Source organism: Bos grunniens, chromosome 11 (genome assembly GCF_055505025.1).
Source record: "Bos grunniens cultivar Pamir isolate PY7600 chromosome 11, Bosgru_T2T1.0, whole genome shotgun sequence".
NCBI classification, from domain to species: Eukaryota; Metazoa; Chordata; class Mammalia; order Artiodactyla; family Bovidae; genus Bos; species Bos grunniens.
Genome location: NC_141175.1, coordinates 24,112,017 through 24,128,287, shown reverse-complemented (window position 1 = coordinate 24,128,287; position 16,271 = coordinate 24,112,017). Strand labels below are relative to the sequence as shown.

Genomic DNA, 16,271 nt, shown 5'->3' with positions numbered 1-16,271 from the left:
ACTCTCAAGAGTCTTCGCCAACACCACAGTTCAAATGCATCAATTCTTTGATGTTCAGCTTTCTTTATGGCCCAGCTCTCACATCCATACATGGCTACTGGAAAAACCATAGCTTTGACTAGATGGACCTTTGTTGGCAAAGTAATGTCTCTGCTTTTTAATATGCTGTCTAGGTTGGTCATAGCTTTTCTTGCCCTAGGTGAAGGCAAAAGATAATTTCTCCTCCAAAGAACAGACATCTTGAAACCAGACTGTTTAAGGAGCTCTTGTCCCTTGAGTCACCATATATTATCAGGTTGGCAAGGAACTGGCTTGGGTGCCATTTTTTGCCTCTGACACTGTCTACTAGATGCTCATCCTCTCTTCTCCCTGCACTCTAGCTCCTGCCATCTTTAGGAGCCAGTGGCATCCTCATCCATGTTTTCATTTGTTTCTTCTCTTTGCTCTTCTTCCTTTTTTTTTTTTTGCTTCTTCATAATAGTAATAATGATTATTAGTACAGCAAGTCTCTCATATATGGATGGATTCCATTCTGAGAGCACGTTCATAAGTCCAGTTTGTAAATCCAACCAAGTTAGCCCAGCTACCCAACGAATACAACAGGCTATATAGTACTATACTGTAATAGGTTAATAATACTTTTTACACAAATAATACATAAAAAACATAAAGCACAACAAAATGAAGAGCATTTTTAGAGTACAGTACCTTGGAAAGTACAATAATAGGATACAACAGCTGGCATACAGGGGCTGGCATCGAGTGACCAGGCAAGAAGAGTTATTGACTGGGGGAGCGAGAGGAGGTGGGAGATGGTGGAGCTGAAAGATCATCAGCAATAGGAGACCAAGGGCAGGATGCAATTTCAGCCACACCTGATACTGATGGCACAGGTTCCTTGCTGGATTCAGTTCTATCTAACCTCTTGAGAAAATGACCCAGTGATCTCTGGGTGGTGGCTCTTTTGTTCTCATCATAGATGACATGGTAACACTGGATTGCATTCTGAACAGCTTCTGCAACCATCCCTTACTTTTCGACATTCAGGTCCTGTGCCTCACAAACTATGGGATCAAACCACACACCAATTTAGCCAAAGAGCCCTCTCAGGATTTTCTCTAAGATCCCCAATGTAGAGAAATGATGCCATTTCCTGACTCGATGCAGTTTTGGAAACTTTCCTAGTGACCTACTCCATTTGGAATGATTGACTTTACTATGTAGGAATTGCCTTTGGTGGTGATGGGGGAATTGTTTTAGGGAGACCTTGGAAGGCTTTGCACTTCCTGCTCCCTAACCATCCCACTGTGGCATACAGAGCCCTCCCTTTCAAATGGTGAGATGAAGTTTAGGAGACCAAACCTAACAGGAGTTGATTCAGTTCAGTTCAGTTGCTCAGTCATGTCTGACTATTTGCAACTCCATGAACCGCAGCATGCCAGGCCTCCCTGTCCATCACCAACTCCCAGAGTTTACTCAAATTCATGTCCATTGAGTCTGTGATGCCATCCAACTATCTCATCCTCTGTCATCCCCTTCTCCCCCCGCCTTCAATCTTTCCCAGCATCAGGGTCTTTTCAAATGAGTCAGCTCTTTGCATCAGGTGGCCAAAGTATTGGAGTTTCAGTTTCCACATCAGTCCTTCCAATGAGTACCCAGGACTGATCTCCTTTAGGATGGACTGGTTGGATCTCCTTGCAGTCCAAGGGACTCTCAAGAGTCTTCTCCAACACCACAGTTCAAAAGCATCAATTCTTCAGTGCTCAGCTTTCTTTACAGTCCAACTCTCACATACATACATGACTGCTGGAAAAATCATAGCCTTAACTAGATGGACCTTTGTTGGTAAAGTAATATCTCTACCTTTTAATATGCTGCCTAGGTTGGTCATAACTTTCCTTCCAAGGAGTAAGCGTCTTTTAATGTCATGGCTGCAGTCACCATCTGCAGTGATTTTGGAGCCCCCCAAAATAAGGTCAGCCACTGTTTCCACTGTTTCCCCATCTATTTGCCCTGAAGTGATGGGACCAGATGCCATGATCTTAGTTTCCTGAATGTTGATCTTTAAGCCAACTTTTTCACTCTCCTCTTTTACTTTCATCAAGAGGCTCTTCAGTTCTTCACTTCCTGCCATAAGGGTGTGTCATCTGCATGTCTGAGGTTACTGATACAGTGACTGCTGTTGTGGGCTGTGCCCTGTGTGTCAAGGTCCTAGCCCTCTGTTAACTAGCCATCACCATCTGGGCTCTCTGGAGCCTTGTAAAATGAGAATATGAAGCTCTGTGATCACTCCAAATATTCTGAGATTTCACATTCTGTTTAAATTTGAGGTATAACCGATACAGTTCATCTTCCCAGGGCAACTTTCAGTAGAGAGTTGTCTGGGAGTGTGTATCTCAAGGAGGCCAGGAAGATGTGCCCAGTGGGTGAGGATAGAGGAAAACAGGAAAACAACCATGGCTAGCAGGCTATGCTGGGACAGACACCATCTTTCTGGATGCTCAGTGCTAAGCTCCACCCATCTAAGAAGTCCAGCATCAGGTGTATATGCCCGTGACATTGTTAAACTCCCCTCGGTGCCTACACCCTCTGGAGACCATCATTTCCCTGCCTGGCTGTACTTCAGAATTCATCAACAGGTCAATCTCCTAGTCTGTATCCTGCCCACATGAGTAGATTCTGTGCTAAGCTTTGGCTTTCTCACTTTCCCTCTCTGACAGTCCACCTGCTTGGTCCTGCTGGGAGTGGGTCAGCCTGCCATCTGCCCAGGGCTCCAGGTAGGGAAACAGAGAAGGCATGGTTTGAAAGGAAACCTCCTCATTTACATGTGGCAGAAGCAGTTTCATGGTGGAAGCAATGTGTAGTTTTATTGTCTACAAATAGCCAACTCAGACCTCAACGTGAGGTCAGGTAAAGGGAAGACAAACAATAAAAATCATAACCTTGAAATGTACTGGGAACAGATAATTTTAGGAGCAGTCATCCTCTGGATTAATTATGGAATTATTATTAGTATACTACCAAAGAAATTACCTTTTAATGCTTTGAAGCTATTTCCTCTTCTTGAAACAGAGAATCAAATCCAGAAAGAATATTTATTCCAGGAAGACCACCTACTTTCAAAGAACAATCTTGCCTCTGTTTATGTAAACTTCCCAGTTGAATACCATCCTCCCAGCTTTTGCTAACATGCTTGTACATTATGCAGGAGCCATTTGGGTTGTGAAACCAGTTTACAAATAAAGAGATTTCAGAGATCTGTTTAACAAGAAAGCAAAATTAGTGATCAAAGAATTCAGTTGATTAGAAGGGGAGCAGAAAAACTTGGGAGATAAGAAGAGACAGAAATGAAGGGGAAGATGATGACGTGGGTGTTAATGATCAAACCAAAAACCAGACAGCCCTAAGGCCTCAGGAAGACAGACTCATTCCCTCTCAGTGCTATTAGGAGCCTGGGAACTGAGAGGCTGATGACACAAGGGTTGCACTTTTCTGCTTACAAAGTTCTTTCACTTACATCAATTTCTTTGATCTTTTCAGCAATCTGCAAATAAAGCAGACACATTTCACAGATGAGATGGACCAGAGAAGTGACTTGCCCAAAGAAACACAGCTTGTTTTTTAACACAGTCATGATAGTCAGTCCATATCAGTGAACTCCACCTAATCTGTGCTTTCCATCAAGTCCACCTTCTCCATCAGTGAAGACATTATTCTGTTGTAATATAACTGGAGAGAGATCTTGCACACCTTTGGGCAGCCTGTAGTGGTGCCCATTCCTGATAACCAGACTTCCTCAGCAATCTCTTTCCAGAAATTACATTCTTAATTTCTTATGCTTTCTTTTTATCTTTTTCTTATGTTTTCTTTTGATTTCTTGCTTTGTTTTAATTTTTCATATAATTTTTGTTTTATATTGGAGTATAGTTGCTTTACAATGTTGTTTCAGGTGCACAGCAAAGTGATTCAGTTATACATATACATGGGCTTCCCTTGTGGCTCATCTGGTAAAGAATCTGCCTGCAATGCAGGAGACCTGGATTTGATCCCTGGGTTGGGAAGATCCCCTGGAGAAAGGAAAGGCTACTCACTCCAGTATTCTGGCTTGGAGAATTCCCTGGGCTCTGTAGTCCATGGGGTCACAGAGTCGGACACGACTGAGTGACTTTAACTTTTTTCATACATATATATATATCCATTCTTTTTTAGACTCTTTTCCATGTAGGTTATTAAAGAATATTGAGTAGACTTCCTTGTGCTATACACTGGGTGTTTGTTTGTTTTATATATAGTAGTGTGTACATGTTCATCTCAAGCTCCTACGCTTTCTTGGAAAAGGCAGATAGCATTCAAAAGATTAATTTCCAAAGAGAAAGGCAACAAGGTGGGATGGAGGAAAGATAGATGGAAACTGTGATGGGAACACATTCTCTGGAATATCCTTCAACACTGAGTACAGAACTGCACCCAAACACCTCACCTTGGCACCAAAAACCCCTTCACTTTCCCATCCTTATATTCCCAACCTTGCTGCTGCTGCTAAGTCACTTCAGTCATGTCCGACTCTGTGCAACCCCAAAGACGGCAGCCCACCAGGCTCCCCCATCCCTGGGATTCTCCAGACAAGAATACTGGAGTGGGTTGCCATTTCCTTCTCCAATGGGTGAAAGTGAAAAGTGAAAGTGAAGTCGCTCAGTCGTGTCCGACTCTTAGTGACCCCATGGACTGCAGCCTACCAGGCTCCTCCGTCCATGGGATTCCTTAGATGTGGCCTAATCAAGGCACATACCATCACTGGTTGCTTCCCAGAGTACCCTGCATTCTCTCATCACTTCTCCACAGGAATCTCACTCTCAACAAAAATCCACCTCTCTGTTCTGTGTCCTTCCTTCTCTTCCTTCTTTGTTTTGGAACTTTATCCTATACTAATTGTAAGAATGGCTAGCATTAAACACAGTGTTTACTGGTTTTTCTATTGCTACTATAATATGTTGGGTTGGCCAAAACTTTCCTTTAGATTTTTCCATAAGATGGTATGAAAAACCCAAACAGATTTTTAGCCAACCAGATATTCCCATAAAGCGAATGGCTTAAAGCGATGCATATTCGTTTTCTAACAGTTCTATGGGTTACAAGTCTGCAGTGGTTCTCACTGAACTGAAATTCAGGTTTGAATTAGGGCTGTGTTCCTTCTGGAGGCCTTAGCGGGAAGTCTGTTTGCTTGCCTCTTTCAGCTTTTAGAGGCGATGTGTCTCCCAGGACTCACAGTCTTCTTCCTCCTTATTCGAAGCCAGCAGTGCTGGGCCTTTTCATGCCACCATGTTTCTTTTAGCTCTCTTCTGCTGGGCTTCTCCACTGTAAGGACCCTGAGGCTTCCACACTGGAAGCAGGGCCTTCACCAGGTTGTTTACCGTTGTAACCTCAGGGACTGACAATAGTGAATGAAGGCTCTGTGTATATGTCACCTCCCCAAGCCGCTTTTCCAAATGTCCGCTTCTAGAGTCCATCTTGATACGTGATGCTAGGTTGTCAACTCCTGGGAGGGCTGTCTCAGAGCCTTACTTCCCAAGGTGTGCCTCACTGTACCCAGAACAGTGTGCACCCCAAACTACAAAGCCTGGGGGCCTTGCAGTTTCTAGCATTATTTGAATTACTTTGCCTAATCCCTTGGCAGGGTACAGGTCCAAATACTTGAGAATGCTCTTTCCAGCTCTTTCCTCCTCCAAGTCTGATGGGCGTTGATAAATAAATAAATAAACGTTTCTAAATCTTTCCCAAGCCCCATCATCCTATTGATCCTTCACCAGAAATGACTCCTGAACTCAGAACTGAGGAATTTCAAGCACAAAGGGTCATCACCCCACTGAAATGCCTGGTCAACTCCCACTTAAGATTCACAGGCTTGGATGTGCTGTTGGCCAGCCTTCCCACTTGAGAGTCCTGGACTGAATGCAAAATTTCTTCCTGAAAACTCTGAAGATAAACCCCAAGGAAAACCAACTGCCTTCCCCAAACCCCTACTTCCTTTCCTTCCCCTACTTTCCTTTAAAAATCAATTTCTGATATCTTACAGAGTAATTAATACATGGAATTTGGAGTCAGAAAGACCTGGATTCAAATCACAGGACAGCCGTTTCCTAGGTTGATCTAGAGGAAAATGCTTTCTTCTGAGCAGGGTCACCGGGCATAGCTCTGAGGTCTGTTCACTGCACAACCTCAGTGGATGCTGTTCACGTAGCCCACCATGAAAACAGCACCCTCTAGAGTGGCATGCTGCAACAGCACCATCTGAGCTGTACTAGGTTGAAGGCTTCCCAGGTGGCGCTTGTGGTAAAGAACATGCCTGCCAATGAGAAGATGCAGGAGACTGAAGTTCTATCTCTGGGTCAGGAAGATCTCCTGGAAGAGGGCATGGCAGCCCACTACAGTATTCTTGCTTGGAGAATCCCATGGACAGAGGAGCTGCAGTCCATAGGGTGGCAGAGTCAGGAGTGACTGAAGCAACTTAGCAAGCACACGAATGCTACTAGGCTGAAGTTAGATCAGCTGCCACATGTGTTGGTTATGGAGGTGGGTTGACAATATTGTAGTTCAAGCCCTTGGTGTCTACTAAGGCCACAATAAATATCAGTGCATTTTTATGGTTTGAAGCTGGTTTGGGAATGTTCTCATCTACACTGGGCTGAGAGCATTTTCTGCCACCACTCACGAGTGGGTCCTTTAAGCCTTTTCAGTGCACATAAACATATAATTTGGCTCATGATGGATTGAGGCTGATTATTGTTTACGATGGAGTGTTGTGCTTTCATCTGGGCCGACTCATTAGACACAGAGAATGAGACAGGTGCTGCTCCATGGAGTGGTGACACCACATACAGCCTCTCTGCCTTGTCACTCTGGTTTGGGCACAAGGGAAAGAATGTTCCAGGGCAAATACCACTGCCTGGGTGATCTTTCCACATCTTGACTCTGAGTACATTGCCTTCCCATTGAGCTCATTTTCCATAGCAAAGAAGGAGTCTCACTCCATTTGTGATATGTACCCACTGCTGACTTTCAGGCACTATGCCTGCCCCTTCCCTTTCACCCCTTTCTGGACATGCTGATAAGAAAGCCTGGCACACCCTCCACCTGCAATTCTGGGCTGTGTGCACAGTGGTTTCTGCTGCAGCCCCTAACCATTTGCCCCTTTCTTTACTCAAGCTATTCCTTAGCAGTCTGGGTGTCTCTCCTGTTCATCCTAGAAGTTTTGTTATATGAATATCAGTCTTATAATTTTGGTCCATGTGTAGCCTCATCAGTTTCAATATCAGAATTAATTTTTTTCCTATTTTTTTTATTGGAGGCCAATTGCTTTAAAATATTGTGTTGGTTTCTGCCATACATCAATATAAATCAGCCACACATCAACATGAATCAGCCACAGGGATGTGTGTGTGTGTGTGTGTGTATGTGTGTGTATATGTATGTCACTCCTGAACCCCCTTCCCAGTGGGGAGTTGATCACATCCTCCACTGGGTGCCCACACAGCATTAATTTTGCCTTTTAATGTTTTGATTTGGAGGCAACCAGGATAGAAGAAAAGAATAGTACACATGAGGCTGAAAGATTTGAGTTTGAGTCTTCACTTACCTGGCTATCAGCTGTATGGTGGTAGTGAAATGACTTATACGCTATCACTTTTTTGAAACAGGCAGTGTGATGAGTCAGTGGATGAAGTCTTTAAAGTGCCAAATGCCATGTCCACATATGATAGTTGCTGGGTTATGCTGATTCAATGGGATAATGACTTCATAGTGACTAGAATATGGAATAATGACTTTAAAGTGCTTAACACCATGCTTGGCACATAGTAGGTATCCAACAAAAGTGAGCTTGCTTTCTATTCACCCTGAGGTTCCTCTATCACCAGTAAGGAATTCAGTGATAGCCCTCTACTGCTTGCTCGGCTAATCTGTGTGTTCTGTCCAAACTTTGCACTGGGTCACCTATCTGAAAGTAAACTCATACCAGGAGAGGGCACCTGATTTCTTGATGCTAAGGGTTCATGAAAGGGGCAAGGAGGCATCATTGTCTGGAGTTGCCATCACCTGATCTGGACAGTAGGCCTTGAGACTATCATTGGCCATTTCCTCAAAGGTCAGGTAAAAAGAGGAAACCAGATATTTGGATGTGAGTGAAAAAAAGTGCCCATCTCATGGAAGAACAGAACTGCAGTGGCAGATTTGCTAAAACACAAATTGTGACTCAGACTTCTACAAAAGTGCACTTTGAAAGGAAGGAGTAAGCAGAACAGAGAGGAGAAATCACACTTTAGGATGGATTTAGTGTGGGGCTCAGCATCTTAAATGAAAAGGCAATGGTTGAGAAGGGAATCCTGAAACTCCAATACTTTGGCCACCTCATGCAAAGAGTTGACTCATTGGAAAAGACCCTGATGCTGGGAGGGATTAGGGGCAGCAGGAGAAAGGGATGACAGAGGATGAGATGACTGGATAGCATCACTGACTCGATGGACATGAGTTTGAGTGAACTCTGGGAGTTGATGATGGACAGGGAGGCCTGGCGTGCTGCGATTCATGAGGTCGCAAAGAGTTGGACACGACTGAGCGACTGAACTGAACTGATAGTTATGAAACCCTGTATAATGCAAGGTCTTGTCATTTTGAAGATAGTATTAAGAGTAATGATAGTTAACATGATCTTCTTTTGCTATATGGCAACAAAGATATGAGTGATTATCTTTCCTTTCTCTTTTTAGCTCAATTTCCCCCTTATGCCCAGTTCTTTGCTGTTTACAGAGAGAGATGTGATAATCCCAAAGTTAGGTTTAATGTTCATTAATACACAGAAAACTCTTCTTTCAAAGGAATGATTCTGTTTTCTGGCCACCCCTCCTTTATGGAAGAAGAAAATTCTAGATTGTCAGAGCCAGAGATTCCCCTGAAGAATCTAACCCCCTGTTCCTAGAGATGAGGAGACCGAGGCCTAATGAGATGAAATATCTTACCTATGGTCATACAACCAGTTAAAGATTGTAGCACCTGCCCTTCTTCCCCTGTGTTCTACCACATACTACCCAAGCAATCATTTCTCAATATCAAGAGGAATGTTTTTAATCCATTTGTATATTTAATGTGAACTTGAGTTTTCCTAAACTTCCATCTGGGTCACTGATAACACACTTTTTCATTGATCCTGTTGTACTTTGTGGTCCTTCATCAAGTCTTAAAATGCAAGGAGAGCCTAAGTTCTATGCCTGAGCATCTCTCACAAGGTGGGAATTCCCTTTGTCACATTTCTGATGAGTAAACATCTAGTTTTCTTTAACAGTTCCAGTGGCAAAGAGCCAGTGCTGACTCTAAGTCGTTCTGCTTTTTCTTAGTCACTTTTAATACAATACCCTTGATTCAAGCCAGCCTATCCTTTCATCATCATGTTTATCTTATTCAAAAACTTAAATCCTTTCCTCTTAGACCAGAAACATTTTTCTCAAGAGAACATTTTCTTGCTTTCTCCCAAGTTTTCTTGACCCTGTTCTATTGTGTTTTTTTTGATCCATCAATGGTTCCAGTCTTTTAAAAATTGGAGCTTATTGCAGGGCTTGGAGAATTGTTTGCAAAAATGAACAATCCTGCCTATTTTGCCCTCTTTCTGATGATTAGTCATTGTGTGTTCTTTTCTTCAGTGTCACAACAACCTCATGGAAGAGGCAGTAGGGGGATGCTGCTGCAGATGGTGCGTGAGAGAGGAAGAAGTTCCTTCATTCAGAGGCATCCACTCAACTGGTAAGAGACTTCAAACTTGCACATTGATCAGTATCATTCAAGGTCAGTTTTGTTTTCTATTGATACAATACTGTGTGTGCCATCCTCATGAAAACATTGCTTTGCACCTGTGACTACTTTTGGGAATGGAAGGACATTTCGGGGGAATGTGGGATGGATCTTTGCATCCATAAAATCCATCCAAGACTATATCCACCCCCCTCCCCCATGTCTTGTTGATGTGACAAGAGCCACCAGTAAGTACAGGAAATTTTATTCTATACACTGTGTCTATTTTAAGTAGCTCACTCCCTCTCATAGCTAGCCTAGATCTCTTAGAATGGAAGCACAGTTGTTGTTTTTTTTTTCCAGATTGTGCACAGCTTCCCAAATTCATAACAGTCACTCGCATTTGATTTCCACGCTGGAATCTTGCCTATGAAATGTGTCCAACTGTTCCTAGGTAGTTTCTCAGTTTTAGGTTAATTCCAATCATGTTGAGAAAAAACAGACTTGTGAGACATAAGCTCAGCTTTTTGATTGTGAGAACTGACATTTTTTCCTTTAATTCTAGAAAGAATGAGAAATTAGTTGGGAGGGATGGAGGAGAGACAGCAGCTTTGGCAGTTGGCACAGTGCAGGGCAGTGAACGGGGAAGAAGGTACCTCTCTCTGCTCTCTGGCCCTCAGCATCAATGTTGGTAAGATAGGCGTCCTGATACTGACCTGCTCGTCTTCCTGTATATTGTGAAATAGCACGTGATTTCCCCCCTCATGGTGCTGGAAACACAGGGATCTCTTGGCAAATGGTGATTTCTTGTTTTATGACAAATGAGATCAAACACGAAACATGCTCTGTAAACTTCAAAGGTCTCATTACTATTGTATTGCTGAGAGTTTCACTCCTTAATTAAAGGCCACTCCCTTGACGTTTTGGAACAGCATTAAATCCCAAAAGCTGCCTTTGATCTCCCTGACGAGGTCACACCCAGGTTTTTAAATACAGTTATAATCTTCAACTAATCATAGTATACATGCTGACAGCTTGCTGGCTAGAACGGGGTGAGTATAAACCAACAGTCTTACCCACCACTTCTGTCTCTCCATTCTTAGATTAATCAGATAAGAAGTGAGAAAGAGCTCTGACTTTCCTCTTTTGGAGGGCTTCCTGCAAAACAAGTAATTCTGGTCTAGGAAGCTCTGCTGTCCTACCTAATCCTTCTGGGGGGTGGGTAGGCAGAGAACAGGAGTCAGCACAGTGTTGAAAGCATGAGCTTTAGAATCAGACAGGTGGGCTGATTCAAGTCCAAGATTAGCCATTCCACTGCTGTAGAGTAAGCGGTAGGTTATTTCATCACACTGAGTCTATTTCCCTCGCCTAAAAAAGGGAACCAAACTGCCTACTCATTGCGTTCCTGGGAGATGGAAAGGGATGATATGTGTGCTGTACTGACTTCATATCAGGGTTTCTTTTCAGACTCTATCTATGTACACTGATGACTGCCTCATCAGAGTGCTTTTCTTTCCTGTGCAGAGGAATCTGTCCCCTCCCAGTCCCAGAAAGGGGCTCTTTCCACTCAAATGGCTTCAGTCTGCTTAAAGGGCCAAAAAGAACAAAATCCTCATAGGCTTATTCATTCATTCACTCATTCAATCTATGGACTCCCATCAAGATCCTCCAATATGAGATACAGGTTAATTGGAAATTATATTCCATGTTAAAATACTAACCAATCTCTGGGACTGTATCAGAAAATAATCATTTAAGCAATGTCTTAATTTGATAGTAGAACCTCTGAGATGTTTTGTATTTTGGAAATGATATAAATCCTTCATATGCTTTCAGACATGTTTGAGTGATTCATTTATACTCTCATGTATCTCAGAAGCTTGCAAAATTATTTTATTTGAATGCAATAAATATGTATACATGTCTATATCTAATCTATCTCTTATATCCTTGGGAATAATATAGTCATGTCATGTTTCCATTATTCAGACAGATCCCTGGAAACAAAGGGCAGTGTGTTATTTACTAGCAAAATAATTCTAGATCTACTGTATATAAGGATTTTTGCTTTTCTCATCCAAAGTGAAACACAGTTAACCCACGCTGGCATTTTTTGTTGAATAAATATTTACGAAATGGCAACTTCAAGGTGAGCCTGAGGAATTCCTCAACTCTGCCATTCCTGTTGAGCCTTTTCCAAAAGTCTCCTCAGGCAAAGCCAGATGTTGAATATTGTTGGTATGCTGTGGAGGGAATGTTATAGTTAAAAGGCAGATATTAAATCCAAAAGTAGTTGTTGGCTTAAGGAGGCAACAAAGCTCCTGATTGGACTTGTAAAGTCAAGTAGAGGATGAGAAAGAAAGGAGGCAGGTGTGGAAGGCATGTTGCATCTTTGTGTCTCTTGTTGAAACCCTAAACCACCTTCCCTACCCTGCCCCCTGAAGGTAATTAGGTCATGAAGGAGGAGCCCTCATGATGATATTCAGTCAGTTCAGTTCAGTTCAGTCGCTCAGTCATGTCTGACTCTCTGCAACCCCATGAATCGCAGCATGCCAGGCCTCCCTGTCCATTACCAGCTCCCAGAGTTCACCCAGACCCACGTCCATCGAGTCAGTGATGCCATCCAGCCATCTCATCCTCTGTCGTCCCCTTCTCCTCCTGCCCCCAATCCCTCCCAGCATCAGAGTCTTCGCATGAGGTGGCCAAAGTACTGGAGTTTCAGCTTTAGCATCATTCCTTCCAAAGAAAGCCCAGGGCTGATCTCCTTCAGAATGGACTGGTTGGATCTCCTTGCAGTTCAAGGGACTCTCAAGAGTCTTCTCCAACACCACAGTTCAAAAGCATCAATTCTTCAGTGCTCAGCCTTCTTCACAGTCCAACTCTCACATCCATACGTGACCACAGGAAAAACCATAGCCTTAACAGACGAACCTTTGTTGGCAAAGTAATATCTCTGCTTTTGAATATGCTGTCTAGGTTGGTCATAACTTTACTTCCAAGGAGTAAGCGTCTTTTAATTTCATGGCTGCAGTCACCATCTGCAGTGATTTTGGAGCCCCCCAGAAATAAAGTCTGACACTGTTTCCACTGTTTCCCCATCTATTTCCCATGAAGTGATGGGACCAGATGCCATGATCTTCGTTTTCTGAATGTTGAGCTTTAAGCCAACTTTTTCACTCTCCCCTTTCACTTTCATCAAGAGGCTTTTTAGTTCCTCTTCACTTTCTGCCATAAGGGTGGTGTCATCTGCATATCTGAGGTTATTGATATTTCTCCCAGCAATCTTGATTCCAGCCTGTGTTTCTTCCATGATGATATTGGTGCTCTTATAAAGAAGAGAGATTAGAGAGCTTACTCTGTCCACTTCATATTCCTTCCCTTGTGAAGACAGAACAAGAAGGTGGCCATCTGCAAACTGAGAAGAGAGCTCTCACCAGACCTAGCCAGGCTAGCACCCTGATCACAGACTTCCAGCCTCCAGAGCTGTAAGAACTTTCCGTATAAGCTGTAAGTCAGTTCATTGTATTTTGTCACAGCAGCAGGGACTGACTGCAATAAAGTAGAAGAAGCATTTTGCTGCATGTAGAAGAATCATATATACAGCAGTGCATATGATTAAGATGGTGTAGATTAAGTGCTGTAGATGGATTCAAAGCATGGAAGACCAATGCCTGAGACATTGTTTTTTATTCCAACAATCAACAAGCCTTTACTGAGTATTACTGCCTGGCCAACTGGAGATACAGTATGAAAATATTATTTCCCTCAAGCAGTTTTGTCCACTGGTTGTACCCATTCATGCACTACCCAGGATACAGGTCAAGGGTTCATCTTGTCTGGTGTGTCTCTAATGTAGCTTAACATGTACCAGACAGTCATAGTTTAATGCTATTTGGTGCTTAGCTTTGATACTTACCTCCTCTCTCTCTCTCTTTCTGTTTCTTCATGAGAAATAAGTATCTGGCTAAAATTTGATTTACCAGTTAACTCTTCTACAGGGATAAAAAGTGTTTGTCAAAAGAAGAGCTGCTCTCCCTGCTGGTTGTATTTTTCACTGTAAATTAATTAAATGATATGGTATGGGTTCAGCTTTGACAGATTGATTGTCTCTTTGCATCCTGGGCGGAAAAATCAGGGTCCAATCTTGGACTGGTGAGGTAAATGCATATGGTGGGTATTCAAGAACAAATACTTCTTAACACCTTTTCTACTCTTCTCTGAGCAACAGCATACTTAGATATAGTAGGAAAGGGCACAAAAAATATGGTAGGCACTATGGAAAGGAGTGAAATGAGGTCTGTTCAGGAGACACCCTAGCTCCTGTTCTGACACAAATGCACAGAGTGATTCTTGGCAAATGGCTTAAAAAGACTATAACTTTTTCTGATGTCCTGAAAAGCAATAATATCTAGTCCTACTCCAGAGTCTTCTAAGGATATAAAACTAAGAAATAATTATAGTATGAATAATTATAAGAAATTATTATAGTATGAATAAATGTAAAAAAAAGAAGCTTCATTTGTGATTATCATCCATGGCAGTGAGTCAGAATCACCTGTTGTGAATTTTAAAAATCACAAATAACCAGGTTCTAACTCAGACTTCTGAGTCATCTCACCCTCACCTTCACTATTCCCTACCCACCATACACAGAAAATGGATACACATGATATGAAAAAGAGGCAGAGTTGGAAGAGGCCATCCTGGGTTTCACATGAGGCATATTTTCAAAGTGAGACTGCTAAATTGAGAGTCTCTTTAAGGAAGGAAGCAGGGGTGGCTTTGTGTCTAGTTATGTGCCCTTCATCCTGAAATGGTGTGTTGTTGCTGCTGCTGCTGCTGCTGCTAAGTCGATTCAGTCGTGTCTGACTCTGTGCTACTCCATAGACGGCAGCCCATCAGGCTCCACCATCCATGAGATTCTCCAGGCAAGAACACTGGAGTGGGTTGCCATTTCCTTCTCCAGTGCATGAAAGAGAAAAGTGAAAGTGAAGTCGCTCAGTCGTGTCCGACTCTTAGCGACCCCACGGACTGCAGCCTACCAGGCTCCTCCGTCCATGGGATTTTCCAGGCAAGAGTACTGGAGTGGGGTGCCATTGCCTTGTGTTAGCCAGTGTGTTAGCCACAGTCCAACCCAGAGCAAAGGCACCTGAGCAATGGCAGGAGACAGGGTCTGGATATTAGGATTTTAATCTCTGCTAGTCATGGAGAAGGCAATGGCAAGCCACTCTAGTACTCTTGCCTGGAAAATCCCATGGGCAGAGGAGCCTGGTAGGCTGCAGTCCATGGGGTCACGAAGAGTCGGAGACGACTGAGCGACTTCACTTTCACTTTTCACTTTCATGCATTGGGGAAGGAAATGGCAGCCCACTCCAGTGTTCTTGCCTGGAGAATCCCAGGGATGGGGGAGCCTGGTGGGCTGCCGTCTATGGGGTTGCACAGAGTTGGACATGACTGAAGTGACTTAGCAGCAGCAGCAGCAGCAGTCATAGCTGTGTGACCTTGGGCAAATCAGTTTCTCTCTCTAATCTCTGATTTCTTGATCTGCAAATAAGGTGATATAATACGGTGACCCTTAATGTTTTCTGAAGTACAGATTCTCAGGGGACAGATTTGGGCTTGAATTCTGGCCCCAGCATTTATTTTTGACTGTATGCAAATTAAGTGGCACCTAGTCTGTTCATTTCCTTCTGTTTTCTGCTCTGTTTCAAACTGTGCTGTGTGTCTAACAGCAACATTTACTTCTGGTCTACCCTCTTCCCATTTTGCTCTCAATTAAATATACAGAGTGATGATGACCAAACATGTAATGAAATAAGAGAAAGCCTGAGCTATGATCACAACTTCTGGTTCTAAAAGGTCTGAAACGTGCAACTTCTTAAGATAGTGCCTCTAAGGAGATATTGGCATTAACCACTCTGTCAAACATTATCATTTACAAAGTACTTTCCAAAACATGTTACCATTTGAACTTTCTAGCCATTCTGAGAATCAGACAGGCGCAGATTGTTTTCCTCTTCTGCTGTGGGTGCATCTCAGGCCCAGAGATTTTAAATGACCAAGTCTACCTCGCTTCTTATTCATAACAACACTAATCATTATTTGTAATACAATATATATGGTGTTCTTCCATGTTCAAACTCTTTCTGTGTAATGTCACAGCATCTATAAATAGCACATTGAAGTAAAATTCAACCTTGCCAGCCCATTTTACAAACCTGAAGAGCCCTCATTTCTGAGAGATTAACTCATTTTTCCAAGTTCATGAAATGAGATAAGTAGCAGCTTCAAGAAATTTATTCTCTGAACTCTCTTCTTCCGTCCTTTGGAAACTATATTGACCGTGTCTTTAATTACTTTGGTAGTTTCATTGATTGATCATCTTTTTTGAAAGAATTATTTGATAGAATCGACAAATTAGACAACAAAGAAGAAGAGTGGTCCTATTTGTGCTTATTTCATGCCTCTTGGAAATATCAAGACACACCAAGAGA

The 16,271-nt window shown here is 42.7% G+C and overlaps 1 long non-coding RNA gene across 9 annotated transcripts in view; it reads left to right on the top strand.

Moving 5' to 3' along the window:
* LOC147362740 (uncharacterized) overlaps window positions 1-16,271 on the top strand; it is a 99,959-nt gene that overhangs the window by 32,452 nt on the left and 51,236 nt on the right. For all 9 annotated transcript variants that reach the window (XR_015135789.1, XR_015135790.1, XR_015135786.1 and 6 more), the window contains one exon: window positions 9,690-9,789. This is a non-coding gene — a long non-coding RNA (uncharacterized LOC147362740). The remainder of the gene's footprint in view (window positions 1-9,689; window positions 9,790-16,271) is intronic.